Source organism: Tamandua tetradactyla, chromosome 4 (genome assembly GCF_023851605.1).
Source record: "Tamandua tetradactyla isolate mTamTet1 chromosome 4, mTamTet1.pri, whole genome shotgun sequence".
Lineage (NCBI taxonomy): Eukaryota > Metazoa > Chordata > Mammalia > Pilosa > Myrmecophagidae > Tamandua > Tamandua tetradactyla.
In genome coordinates this window covers 69,870,715-69,885,365 of record NC_135330.1, presented here as the reverse complement: position 1 = coordinate 69,885,365, position 14,651 = coordinate 69,870,715, and the positions used below count along the sequence as shown (strand labels likewise).

General features: G+C 42.2%; 1 pseudogene; it reads left to right on the top strand.

Moving 5' to 3' along the window:
• The first annotated feature begins 1,253 nt into the window (after positions 1–1,253).
• On the top strand, positions 1,254–14,420 carry LOC143680286 (gap junction alpha-1 protein-like; annotated as a pseudogene).
• The last annotated feature ends 231 nt before the right edge of the window (positions 14,421–14,651 follow it).

Sequence of the window (14,651 nt, the reverse complement as noted above, 5' to 3'; positions counted from 1 at the left end):
TTACATCCTTATTTCATATAAAAAAGGGGGGAGAAGGTCAGTGGCAAAAAAAAAAAGCTTTCCCAAACACTCCATCCAAAACTTCTACTTCTTCTTGGCCACGTGTATCTGCAAGGCGGATTGGGAAATGTATTTCTCCAGTTGGGTACGCTGCCTCCAATAATAGAATTTCTCTTTGTAAGGAAGAAAGAGAAAATAGATCTAGGCAGGCAGCCAGCAGACTCCACACACACGTGTGCATGCACACACACACACACTAACACATAAATGAGTTTAAGGCTGTTGCTTTGCTGTTGGTAGAGGTCTTTATATATACCTTTGCATAGTGATTTTCCCACTTAATCACATTTCTTGGAAATCCCTCCAGTTCAATTAGTGTAGATCTAACTCATGTTTTGAGATAGCTACACAATACTCATATTATGCACATGCTGCTGTTTTGTTATTTATTCAATCATTCCCCTAATGGTGGGCATTCACTTTGCTTTCAGTGTTTCACCTACCAAAACATTGCAGCAATAAACACATTTCCACATGTATCCTTTATAGTGGTGCTTTATTTCCATAGGCTAACTTCCCCCAGCGAGATTGCTGGGTTGAAGGGCAGATATATTTAATTTTATAATCTTTGCCTCATTGCCAAAATGGTTGTGGGAATTCATACTTCCCACAGCAATAAATGACTACCTGTTTTCTCTTTACCTTCTTCACCAGTAATAGGTATAATTCTTTTTAACATTTGCCAATCTGAAGGGTATAAAGTTATATTACATTATTACTCTAATTTCAATTTCCCTGACTGATAGTAATATTGAGCATCTTTTCAATATATGTATTGGACATCTGTGTTTTCTTTTTTTGGTTGCCTACTCATCTCATTTACCCCTTTCTATTAGGCTTGTTTTTTCTAATCGATTTCTGAAAGCTCTGGAAATTAATCCTCAACCCATATAGCACATACAAACTTCCTTGGCTCTTCATTGCATACAGAATGCATTCAAAATTCTTTAACAAAACAAGATACGTTGGAGGTGGTTTCAGAAATTCTTTATAAGAACAGTTAGGCAACTCCTTTCTCCCCATGTATCCATTTGTGTGTGCTAATTTACACAGAGGTTGAACAGCCTCGTGAGAAAAGACTAGGAATCCTGTTTCTCATTAGAGTTCAGATGTCTGATGGCTGGGATGGCCCCAAGGGACGCAGTATTATAAGTGGGGACAATGGGGGCCCTGAGAATTAGCTCATCATAGAGATGAAGGCATTTGGCTCTTTGAATCAAACCCAGCATTTGGCCCAGAGCGCCCAAGAAGACTGGTATTTCTTGGTTCCCTGTGGAAGCAGATACTGGAACTTGTCTCACCTTGTCACTTTGATGGCACAGGTAACTCCTGGAAGAAAGGGAGCTTATGAGGAAATTTAAAGAACTGTTATTTTTGGTATAAAAAAGCCTTGTTATAGGACACTTAATCAAGCCATGTCCAATAAGAGTATTTTCCTTCTTGCTTTTCCAGACCGGTAGCAAATTTCCCTGGTCTTTAGATACGACAGTGATACCCCACTTTCAACATTATGAAACTCAGTAGACTTCCAGGTTATTTGTGCCAATGACAGGAAAGCGTTCCAGCCTTGTGTTGGCATCCCTGTTTATCATCGAGGCTGGGACTTCAGAATTCCAACCTGGCTAGACGTGGTTGGGAGTGATAACCTAGATTGGTTCATTGGAGCAATCCTAAGAGGTCTCTTAAATGTTTGGTAGAAAAGACCCTCACTGTCTACAAGGGATCTTGACTTTCTTTAGTCAAGCCCGTGGGCTGGAGAGCTTGGGAGAGCTGGATATTGATGCTAATGGTATTGGATCTACACACATACTGACTGGTAAACCCGGAAACATGTCATTTCCATTCTAATTGTACACATAATGACCCTTGCCCACCTCTCCAGCCTCATCTACTGCACCTTTATCTGTCTTTCTGTAAGTTTTGAATACATTAAACTAGTGCCAAATTCCTCCAAGCTCTGTATTTTCTGTCAACTATAACTTTGCATATATTTTTTTCTCTTCCTGAAACACCCAGCCCCTAGGCCTTGTTATTCATTGGTCTGTCAATCACTACCTCCTTCAGGAAGCCCTCCTTGATTTCTCCAATCTAGGTTTGAGGTTCTTCTTTAAAGGTCCTATAACATCCTGAGTAACACCCTGCACCCGCTCCATCTATCATATTGGGAGCAATTTCCTCAGCATTTAGTGTAATGCATGACACAAAACACACTCAGCAATACCTGTTAAATGAATAAATGAATGAATGAATGAAAAAGAAAATGCCCACAATGTGCTTGATGCTGTTTATTTCTTCTAAAAGAAATAATAGACATATTCCCTGATCTCAAGGAATTGTTAATCCAGCTGAAGAAGCAAGGTTTTTGTTTACTGTTTTTCTCCCAATAAATTACTAAATAATTATACAAGTACAAAATGAAATGTAAAAATCACATGATATAAACTGTTAAAGCAATGAAAGTTGGGAGAAGGGGATAATACAGGGCCACATACATCAGCAAAAGAGAGAATACCCTATTTTACTAGTGGGCATCTATCTATAGATATTTCAAAATAATCCCCAAACATGTATCAAATATCTGCTATGTGAATCCCACTATGCCAGTCAAGAAGCCACAAAGAGAGAAAATCCCTGGCTTTAAGGGCTTTTTATCTAGTTGGAACCACTTCACATTTTTTTTGGAAGTAGACAGGGCATAAATAATAAACAAATTGGCAACAAACACATAGATAACATGGCTCGAGGGACAGGACAGGATACCTACATAAAAATAAGGCAAGTAATTTTCACTTATTAAAATAGTGAAGATTAGAATAGATATAACATATAGCTCTGTTGGGAGTGAGATGAAATAAGTACCACTATACACTATTAGTGAGAGGGTAAATTGGAACATATTTTCTTCAAGGCAATTTGGCATCATATGTCAAGACTCTTAGAAATGTACTACTCTTTGGCCCAGTAGTTCTATTTCTAGTATTTTATATTAAGGAAATAATCAGAGACACATACACTTATGTACAAGGATATTAATAATAGTGTTATTTTTAATGGAAAAATATTAAAACAGCCTAAATGTCGAACAATAGAGAACTGGTTCAGCTCTATAAAAAGCATTTTGTGGCCATTAAAATCCATGTTTTCCTAAAGACTTTAGCAATATGGGAAAATTTTCATGTCATCACATTAAGTGGAAAAATACACAAAACAGTATATACACATCACCCACATTTTGTAAACAGGGAAAACAATGAAAGGAAACACAACCACATGTTAGCAGCAGGGGAATCATGGGTAATTCCTTTATCTTCTTTACCATTTTCTATAATTTCTAAATGTTCTTTTTTTTGCATGGGCAGGCACTGGGAATCAAACCCAGGTCTCCAGAATTTCTAAATTTTTATGACAAGTATGTATTATTTTATAGTTTGGACAAGGTAGTTTATGCTTAAAGTGAGATGAGCAAGTGAAGTTCAAGCAGAATTACTGGGAAGCATATCCAATTTTAGCTTTCAGGCTATGTGGCGGTAGCCTTGTTCTCTAAAACCTCTGTGTTCTTTGAGAGGCATGCAAGGGAAAAAAGGCAAAGAGAGAGAGAGCAAGAGAGTGAGTTTTTCTTATTCGATGTATTCTAGTGTTTATGGAAAATTTGTGGGTGGGGCAGTGTGGAGGCCATGGTCATCAGCATCCCATTCCTCTGAATATTCTTGTTGTTGTTACATTAAAATAATACTTGTTGAGGAAAAGTCAGGTAAGAGTGCTTTGCTGGAGCAACATGAGTGTATGCAAGGAAAGTCATAATTGTCACTTCGGTTCCTAAGAGTCTTTAATATCTTCGGTGTCTTCAGGACATCTGGCTCAACTCAGGCACAATGGGACAGACAGTGTCTCAGTCTCTGTGACCTACATAAGGCTGAGATTAAGATTTAAGAATGAGCTGGAGGAGAAGGGGAGACTCAGATGTCTGCCAAGAAATCAATTAGGTGACCTAAGAGATCTACCTGGCTATAATATATGCTTCAAGGAGATGATCAAGGAACATGTGACATAAAAACAATAGCTTCCATTTGTATCTTCCAGTTTATTATGGGAGGTTACATTCATTACTTTCTTTGATCGTAATCACAACTCTGTGAGAAAGGAACTATTCTTCTCATTTTACAGATGGGGTAATTGAGGCTCAACAAGATTAAAGGTTGGCCCTAAGTCCCTCTTGGCTAATAAGACTCAAGACTTCTAATTTATTTTTCTTGGATGATGCACTTTAGCTCTGAGAGACACATACTGATACAAGAACACATTCAAATAATACTGAAAAATTAAAAGAAAAATTAAAATCTATCAATTTACTGGAAGCTTTGTTCACATGATCCTGACTAACATTTCCCCTTTGCAAATTAGATTTCATTTTTCAACCCACATTGTTGATGTCAAGAAGACGCAACCACAGACAGGGCCAAGGCACTGCCCCCAGGCCCTAATGCAGCCTGAGAGCTATGCTGACAAGGTACAGCCAAGAAGCCCCGGGTCAGTGGGAGTTACCTGAGCTCACCTGTGTGCCCAAGGCAGAGCTAAAAGATGGGCCATGTGTCTCGTGTATTCCGGGACCTGTCACAGGTTTTGTGCTGTGTAGAAGAGTTCCTGGAGGGAGAGGGGCTAGAGTGTGGGGTGGGGACCTTGAGTTCAGGTGGGTTTCCTTCCACATGACACTTCATTAGAGAAAAGCTCAGTTGACAGGCCCCAAGCTTGGCCCACTGGATCAGCCAACTCCCTGATCCAACTCTTTGATCATCTTGAGTCCTGCCCTTCCCCTGTGACCTCACACTCTCAAAAATAAAATAAACAGAGCTGTTTTTTTTCTCCCTCCATTTGCACTGCAATGGGATTTTTTTTTTAATTGTGGTAACATCTATACACCCTAATATTCCCCATTTCAACCACTTTCAAGTAAACCATTCAGGGATCTTAATTACATTTACAATGTTAATGCTTCCATCACCACCATCCTTCACTAAAACTTTGCCATCACCACAAACAGGAATTCTGTAACCATTAAACTTTAACTCCCCATTCTCTACCCCACCTCCACCCCTGGCAAGCTATAATTTTTTATGTCTCTATGAATTTGCATCTTCTAGTTTTTTCATATATATGAGATCATGTAATATATGCCCTTTTATATTTGGCGTATTTCGTTCAATATGATGTCTTCAAGGTTCATCCACATTGTAGTATATATCAGCAATTCCTTCTTTTTTTATGGCTGAATATATTCCATAAGGTGGATATACCACATTTTGTGTACCCATTCCTCAATCGATAGACACTTGTGCTGCTTTATACTTTTCGGTTACTGTGAAGTATGTTCCTGTGAATATTGGTATATAAATATCTGCTCAAGTTCCTGCTTTCATTTCTTTGGGGGATATACTTAGAAGTGGGACAGTCAGGTCATATGATAATTCTACATTTAACTTTCCAAGGAACCACCAAACTGTTTTCCACAGCAGCTGCACCATTTTGAATTTCCACTAACAGTGCATGAGGGTTTCTATTTCTCTACATCCTCACCAACACTTGTAATTTTCCATTTTTTAAATCATCATTCTAGTAGGTGTGAGATGGTATCTCATTGTGGTTTTGATTTGCATTTTCCTAGTGACTGATGAAGCTGATCATCTTTTCATGTGCTTTTTGGCCATTTGTGTATTTCCTTTGGAGTAATGTCTATTTAAGTCCTTTCAAGGTGACTTTTGACCCAGTGCTTTATATTGTCATATTTAATTTTCAACCCAACCCTGTGAAGTAAGTGATTGTCCCCATTTTATAAATAAAGAAGCTGTGTGTGGGAGAAGTCGAGCTACTTATTCAAAAGACGCTAACTAGTGAGTGACCCAGGCAGGATTTGAATAACTTTTTCTGATAACAGAACCCAGGTGCTTTTCAATGCACTTACCCAGCCTCTGTGGATATTAAGTGCTCAATAAACACCCTCAGCTGGTTCTGATCCATCAGAGGAGATTTGACAAACTTGAATTTTTAAAGCTGGGCTGCTATTGCAGATCAGGTTAATGTAAACATGGGTATATGGGTAGACCGTGCGCAAGACAGAAAATAGCTCCCCTTTGTCAGTCAAGCAGATTTGAAATCCATTTTTCTAGAAAACCTTCCTGGTCTTGCCTGAGAACATCATGCTTTGCCCCTTCCCTAAGCTTAACGGCCATAATGCTCTTCATTTGAGACATTTACCAAGCAGACACAGAAGCCCATTTCTGGAACTGTACCACATCTTCTGTAATACACATGGCAACAGCCTGTTTATATAAGAGGAACCTATCTTAGGTTTTGGCCTATAGTAGGCAGGACCCAGGGCTCCTGAGTCACTGCAGACAAGGCCCAGATCAATCCCGAGTCCTTGGCACCTCTCCTTTCTCCCCACCAACGACCTTTGCAGAGGGAAGACTTGAGTCATCTTCTCAGTCTTTAAGAAGTTCAAATGTTGACCAAACAGTTGATTCTCTCTATCCAGGAGAAGTGGGGTTTTTTGTTTGCTTGTTTTTTACATTTCTATTGTGAAAAATAACATACATACAAAAAAGGCAATAAAATTCAACATACATTTTAACAAGTAGTTATGCAACAGATTTCAAAGTTTGGTATGGAATACAGTTCCACAATTTCAGGTTTTTCCTTCTAGCTTCTCACTGGGAACTAAAAAGAAATATAAATATAATGATTCAGTAGTCATTCATTTGTTACATCCTCACCCCTCTGTGATAACTCCTCCCTCTCCTTTGATCCTTCTCCCAATCTTTAGGGATATTTGGATTATGCCCAGTCTAACTTTTTTCACGTTGAAAAGGACTGCCAATAATATGGGATGGGGAATGGAAATCATTGATATTCTTGGAGAGACTGGCACCTCTGGTTTTCAAGACTTATCTGGCCTAGGAACCATCTGAAGGTTTAAGGTTTCTGAAAAATAAACTTACTGCATGCAACTTTTGTAGGATTTCAGATAGAGCCTTGGGCGTTCTTTAGGATTAACAAGAATGATGTTGGTTGGGACTTGGCAAACTGGGGCAATTAGCAATTTCTAGCTGAAACTTGTGTAAGAACAGCCTCCAGAACAGCTTCTTGACTCTATTTGAACTCTCTCAGCCACTGACACCTTATTTTGTTACACTTTTCCCCCTTTTGATGAGGAAGGCATTATTGATCCCACAGTGCCAGGGCCAGGCTCATCCCTAGGAGTCATGACCTACATTGTCAGGTTTTGGTTTTAAAAAGGTTCTTTTTATCTCATTTTCTCTTTCCAGTGTCTTTATAACCAGGTCTCTGAAACTTCAGATAGAATCAATTGCTTTTCTCACAGCCCTGCCCTTCATCCCTGTGTCCACCCACTACCTCCTAACAGTCTTCAGCCCTGCCCACTGTGGCCTGGGCCTGGCGAGGAGCACAGTCTATGAGTGATCTTACTCAAGACAGGAAGTCAAGGTCTGACTGTCCCCCGACATTCCCTGTTGCTTAGCATGTGCTGATTTCCCACAGGTTCTTATCCAGTCTCCCCCATTAAACTGGGGTCACAGAATGTCAGGAATGAGAGAGACGTAAAGGCTGTCTAGTTCACAGAGCACCTTCTCAGCCGGTGCCCAAACACCCCCGGGGTCATTGGCATTGGATCTAGAACTGCACAGCAAAACACTGCAGCAGCAACCCCTCAGAGGAAGGCCTTTTCTTTTTTCCTTGTATCTCTGCGTTGCTGTCTCCAAAACAAGGAGGGCTGTCCAAAGTCAGTGCTCAATGTTGCTGATCAGAGAATCTTCTAGCTCCAAACACCTCCCAGGGACCTCTTGGCTTTGTCAACAGACCTTCAGGCACGGGCATGGCTGCTTAAGACTGCTGTTGCAGTGCCAAGGAACAGCAAGCATGACTGCTTTGAGTGCTGGTGCCAGGACAGCCATCCTGACTCCTGCCCCTCCATCACTCCCACCACCAGCCTCCCAGTCCTTTGCCTTTCCCTCTCTGAACCTTATAAACTGCCTCCATTCCTATGACACTATGATCTAGAAGACTCCTCTAATCCATCTCAGGGAAGCCTTGCCCCCACGAGACTCAGCCTGGGACTCTCAGCAGGGCATGTGTGCTCAATGACAGTTTAGGTTGGCCATGGTAATCAGGCCTGATGAGGCTTAACAAACTTCCCAGACCTGTTGGGTGACGGCCTCCAGTCCAGAGCTGGGTCTGCCTCCAGGGCACAGCCTGCTTCACTGTGAGTCAGAGTTTGCAAATGCTGAGATCACCACCACCGCATTTCTACTGGTGGCACGTTCTCCCAAATGCTTACACTATAAATTCTCTTCCACGGTAGGCCCTACACCCATGGTCTGCAAGCTTTGGGCTTCAGGTGGGTTTCTTTTTATGTCAGTTCTCAATTATTCCTGCTAGGGGGAGCAGCCGTGGTTTGGATAATCCAAAGGGGCAGATTATTTAAAATGAATTTAAATTTGTCTCTGGAATGTGTTAGGTGTTTTTATTTGTTTGGGGTAGAGCACTTACCTTTCTAATGACATCTAATTAAAGGTAATAAGAGTAAGAAATGACATGCCGTCATCCCAGATGAGTAGATAGGAAGCTTTAGAGATGGGGAGAAAGAGGGGAGTGAGTGGGGGCAGAGTTATAAAATAATGTGCTCAACATCCACAGTGGCTGGAGACACCCCCACTCTCTCCCTGTGTGCCTGAGGGATTCCATGGACTCAGTGCTTTTGTTCCCAGGGGAAGGATCACACACTTCACCTTTGTCCCATTGGTGTGGAAAGGTTTGCCACCTTGGGAACTGCAAAGGAGCAAATCAGGCAGAGAAAGAAATCTTTCTGTGGCCTGTGGTCAGGAACTGTACTTACAATGAAAGAGGGTAGGATTGGATATTTTTCTTCCAGAAAGTATGAAGAAGATCCCTTGAGAGAGAGGAGGTAGGTTTTCAGGAGCTCAAGGATAACCAACTCCCTATTGCCCTTTCTAGGATCTCTGAACTCCTAGCCCTGAAAATCAGGACATAGGAAGACTCCAGTGAGCAGAGAACAGGACAAAGGTAGGGGCAAGTGAGAACTGCACAGGATTTAGAATCAGAGTTGCCTCTTGATGGCCATGGAATCTTGAGCAAGTTATTGAATTGCTCTGACTTTCAATGTCCTCACCTGAGAAAAGAAAACAACGATAATAATAAGTAGCTACTTTACAGATGAGAGGCACCTGAATGATCTTTACGAAAGCATTTTAGAGACAGTAAAGCCCTATGTAAATGATAGTTACCACCATAACCATGGCTGGTTCAGTGAGGCCCACTCACAGTCCTGTAATTGGGATCAAAGCTCGTGTCTTCCCCACCGTGAGCCACCTTAGAGTTTGAAGAACTGAGTGTTTTCAGCAACTAAAGGGTGCGTTCATCTAAGTATGTAATCACTGCTGTTGTGATTCTGACATAGAGACAGCACAGGACCCCAGATTAAGACTGACTGCCTTCCTGCATGCAGTCCTTTCTCGTTTTCCTGACATTTGGTTGAATTTGTTAATGATTCGAGAGCTCAGCCTCTTCAGAAATACTTGGCAGTGGAATTGCCGTCTACCTTGGAAACCAGGTTTGGAATCTGCCCAGACTTTCAATAAGAGGGTACTTCAGGACACTCTGCCCAAGATCCCTTATCTAACATCCTTTCTTCAAAACAGGAGGGGCAGAAGTTGGGGAAAAAGAGAAGGCAGGAGAGTGGGGAAGAATGGTGGTGTGTGGGGGTGTGTTTTAGCAGCCACTGCTGATCTTCAGCTTTTCCATTTGGGTGTCTTCTTCTTCCATAGAAGAGAATAAAACAAACAAACAAGCTCAGATCTTGATTGAAGCTCCAAGATACCCTAAGATTCCCTTATCCTGGTCTGAACTCTCAATCTCATATCTCAGTTTGTTCCCTTCTTTCTTTTGACCACTGTACCTACCTCTGGCTTTAATCTTTCTGTTCTCTTGTCTTTAGACATTAAAGCCACAGGAGCTTTGGGATCAAGTGGAAGACTCCTTTAGAGGAAATGGGAAATGTGCTCTGGGATCAGCAAGGTAACCTGCAGGCTAGCATTGCTGCCAAGGGAAAGGAGCAACAAGTTCACCTAGATTTTCCCAAATGGCCTACTGTCATTTAAGACTGCGTCTTGCTACTCTGAAGTCTTCACAGACTTCTGTCCAAGTGCAATGAACTGTACTCCTCATTGGACATGTCATCACAGCTACAATTAGTCCTTCACCTCACGATCTTTAGTTCTCCTTCAACTACCTACTTCCTACTTTCCATACCTCCAAGTGCTTCCTACCCTTTGTAGTAACTGGATAAATTTCAAAATTGTTTTAGTGAATGTAGTGGTTCTTAAAAATAGAATTCTTAAGTAATAATTAATAAGGATTCAGAGAATAAACTGAGTATCTTTAAAGTTCATATCTTATCTTTGGTCAGATTTCTTAGAGGCGGAGCCTAATGTGGGAATTCTTGTACAAGTGATTTATTCTAGAAGGAATCTGAATGGGAGGGAGTGGGACAGGATAGGGAAGGGGCAGGAGCTCAGCAGGAATGTAGTTTCAGGAGGAAAGCAGGCTCAACCCCATCCTTCTGGAGCATAAATTACACCTCAGAGTTTGTTCTGCCTTAAGGTAAGGAAGTGGGTGTGGTTGTGTCCCTTCACCAATTAGTCTGTTTTGAAATAATTTTAGGTATAGAAAAAAGACAAAGACATTTGTTATAGTGTTATTTATGGTTAAACATTTAAAAATTAAGAAACCCTTCCTGGCCCATGAACCCCCAAAAGCTAAAAAACAACAACAAAAACTATTGTTTTAATAGGAAAGGAATAATTAATTATGTAATGGTACATAGAATGCCTGGCATTCTGTGCCACACGTGGCCTAGCCCCTGTCTGACTCTCTGATTTATCTGGTACCACTCTCCCCCATCGCTCATGATAGTCTCGCCAAGCTCATCTCCTCCCTGTTCCTCAAATATGTCAGGCCTGCTACCTCCCCAGGGCACTGGCCCTTACTGTTCCTTCTGCCTGGAACATTCTGCCCCAGATCTGCCCATGGCTATTCCTACAAATCATTCAGAACTTAAGATCAAATATCATCCCTTCAGAGAGGACTTCTCTAAAAACCCATCTCAATTGGATTGCCACCCACTCATCTGTAATATATTGCCCTATTTTATAACCCTCATCATATAGGGCTTGCTCATTTATTTACTTATCTTTTACTTATCTTTCCTCTAGTAGAATAAAAACCCCATGGGAGTAAAGACCTTTCCTGTTTCACTCACTACTTTACCTAATGCCTGGAGTGTATAAGCGGTACACAATAGTTATCTGCTTGATAAATGAATGTATACACATGATACAAAACCATCATATGTTATTAATTAAGGCCACATTGAGAGACCTGCATTGTAGTTCCTGGCCCTGGTGGAGTAACAGGAACACCAGGGATTTACCTTAAACAACTAAAAAGCTGAGCAAATTGTATGGCGCAATGCTTTTCAGAGCTTGAGCAATAGTAAGCGCAAGACTGTGATGCCTGAGTCCTATGACTAGGATTTATTGGCTTCAGCTTACTGGTTGGAGGCAATTTCAAGGTTGGAGGCAATTTCAAGGTTGGATGCTCAGGGAGAGGGATCTCAGAACCTGGTCTTGCTGAATTGAGGGACTGGAATTTAGGGAAACCAGGATAGATGGAATTGGGAGGCAACAGATCAGAGAGGAGGGAATTGCCCACAGAGAGAGCTCCAAAGATCTGCAAAGGCTATCCCTTGCATCTTTGGCTGAGTACTCACCTATGCACATGTGAGAGGAAACAATATGGAGCCTGAAAAAAAAATACTTGAAGGTAAGAGCCCCCAAATTCCTGGAGATCACATAGTTCTGCTCTTGTTAACCAGAATGGAAAGACCTCATAGTACACGGAGGATCAGGTAGAGTTCTCAGAAGGGTATCATCTTATGGCTAAATTAGTTGCTCTATACCCACATAAACAAAGCTTAAAAGCAAGCCTCAAAAGAATCAAACTGACTCTAAGTAACTTAACCATATGCCAGATCAAAGTAGAACACTATTTAAAGGATTATAACAAAATCCAGTACCCAACAACATAGAATTCACAATATCCAGCAACCAGTTAAAACCTGCCAAATGTTTTAGGCAGCTTGGCTGCCACAATGCAATATACTATAAAATGGGTTGGCTTTTACAATGGGGATTTATCAGTTTACAAACTCACAGTTATGAAGTCGTGAACATATCCAAATCTGGGCATCGTCAAGATGATACCTCTTCCTGAAGATCGGCTGCTGGCAATCAAAGACTTCTCTGTCACAGGACAGGGCACATGGCAGCAGTTGCTGGCCTCTCCCTTCTCTTCCAGATTTCATTGCTTCTGGCTTCAGTGGCTTCCTCTCTGTTTTTGTGGCTTTCTCTCTCAGCTTCTGTGTTTTTTCTCTGTATTTAATCCTTTTATAAAGGACTCCCATTAGAGGATTAAGACCCACCTGTGGCATGCCAACTGATATAACCTAACCCGCCCGCAATAGGTCTACACCCACAGGAATGGATTTGCTTTAAGAAATTGATCTTCTGGGGTTCATAAAGGCTCCAAACCACCACAGCAAGCATGCATAGAAATATATATTTATGGGTAATAACAGTCAGTAGAAACAGATCCAGAAAAGACAGGGGTGATGGAACTGGCAGACAAGAACATTAAAACAGCTATTACATGCATGTTCCCCATACTGAGAAAAGTAGAGAAAAGTGAATATGATGAAGGGAGAACTGGAAGATACAAAAAAAGCCTGAAATGGACCTTCTAGACATGCAAGATACACAATCTGAAATGAAAATGATACAGGAGAGGATTAAAAACAAACTAGATAGACGATTTATGAAGTATTTACTTTCATTAGGGGGAAGGAGTGAGGAAAATATCAAACAGCAGCAGACTTTTAAACTTTAAATAGACAGGTCTGAGCTCCGGAACTTAATTTTTCATTTTACTTCATCCTCCAAGTAGTTTAATCAGTTGGCGTACCTGCTTCACTTCTTTTAAGTGAAAGAGCAGCGCCCAGGCGAAATGGAGGACTGAAGTGCCTCAGCCAAACTCAGGATAGCTCAAGCCTGTGCCACAGCCGGAGGGAAGTGGGGGGGCTCTCGGCCCTTTTCATTTTCCAAATCCTGCCACCGTGGGCAGCGGGTGAGTGGGCCTGGGGTGACGAGCAGTCTGCCCCTCGCTGGAGCGCTTTACGAGCTGGTTGTGAACACGCCTCCTGTGACAAGGCGTTCCCAGACTCTCACGTGTGCTTCTGTGTCCTGCAGGTCACATTTGTGTCTGTTTCCACACTCTTGTTCCCAGCCCGTGTGTTCTGGGGGATACAAAAAGAAGAGAAAGTGAGCGGGAAAGAAGAGGAACTCAAAAGTTACCCAAACTGTGGGTGTCAATGTGGAGATGCCCTTGCAACAAATTGAAATGCAGGAGTTCAGGTGTGGGGTTGAAGAACACGGGGAGGTGAAAAGGTGAGGGGGCTTGCGGCGCGCCTACGTCATCGGCGTCCTTCTCGAGTCAGTCTCTGGGGTGGGCTTCTTGCAGATCCGGGGGTACATCTGTGTACATCTTTTGCAGTTTACACTTGCAAAAGAGCTCCCTGCCCACATCAAATGGATGGTTTCCTCTCTCACCCCACAGAGAAGACCATCTTCGTAGTCTTCACGGGGTGGTGTCCCGGGTGCCTCTGGCCTTGAACATCATCAAACTCTTCTGTGTCTTCTTCAAGGGTGTAAAGGATTGAGCGATGGAAGAAGCGATCCTTACCATGCTACCACCCCAGGTCTGCACGTGGCTATTCCTACAAGTCACTCAGGACTACCACCGGCTCTCTGATCCTGGCTAAATACTGTGGATCTCCAATACATGCTTATTTTAATGGCTGCTCCTTGCCTACCGTTTTGCTTTCGCCCATGTCTCCTCCTGGGTACAGGCTGGTTACTGGAGACAGAAACTATTCTTCCTGCCACAGTTACAGCAAACAAGCAAGTGAGCAAAACTGGGCTAATTACAGTGCAGAGCAAAATCGATTGGGGCAGGCAGGAAGCCTCATCTCTGACTCCCATGCACAACCTTTTGATTTCTCTGATGATAACCAGAATTGGCACGAACCACAGCCACTAGCCGTTGTGGACCAGGGGCCTTCCAACAGAGCAAGCAGTGACAGCCGCAGCAGGCCTTGGCCTGATGACCTGGAAATCCAGGCACCTTCTCCGGAGCAATCAAGGTTCCACTCAAAGTGAAGGGAAAACAGGTGCTGTAGAAAGGACACCTTAGGTGTTACTTTTGTTCCAGAGGAGATGGTACTCAACAGCCTCCATCAGAAGCTCAGCACACACACACACACACACACACACACACACACACACGCGTTAGAATACAGGGGTTCATTGGAGGTGTCTGGGACAGGTGGGTCGACAGGGTGGAGTTAAGGGAGGTACAGGTTACTCTTTAAAGTAGGTGATTCAAAGAAC